The sequence below is a fragment of the Anneissia japonica genome, unplaced genomic scaffold, assembly GCF_011630105.1.
Source record: "Anneissia japonica isolate Jap-2015-1 unplaced genomic scaffold, ASM1163010v1 scaffold287721_len753485_cov172, whole genome shotgun sequence".
Classification (NCBI taxonomy): Eukaryota; Metazoa; Echinodermata; class Crinoidea; order Comatulida; family Comatulidae; genus Anneissia; species Anneissia japonica.
Genome location: NW_022699480.1, coordinates 333,172 through 333,409, shown reverse-complemented (window position 1 = coordinate 333,409; position 238 = coordinate 333,172).

Genomic DNA, 238 nt, shown 5'->3' with positions numbered 1-238 from the left:
AAATAAATCAATAAAGAAATTGTGTAATAAAATACCTCTGGCGGGACTCGAACCTGCGACCTCTCGCTGTCAAGGCGAGCGTCCAAACCATTAGACCACGGAGGCTTCATGGTTAAACAGATTCAAATGCCACCAGATACACTCCATTACACAATAAGTACGGCTAGAAACAAATAATAGCATACACTGAAATATAAATCAAGGTAGCCGTTAACACTGTTAAATTATATACATAAAT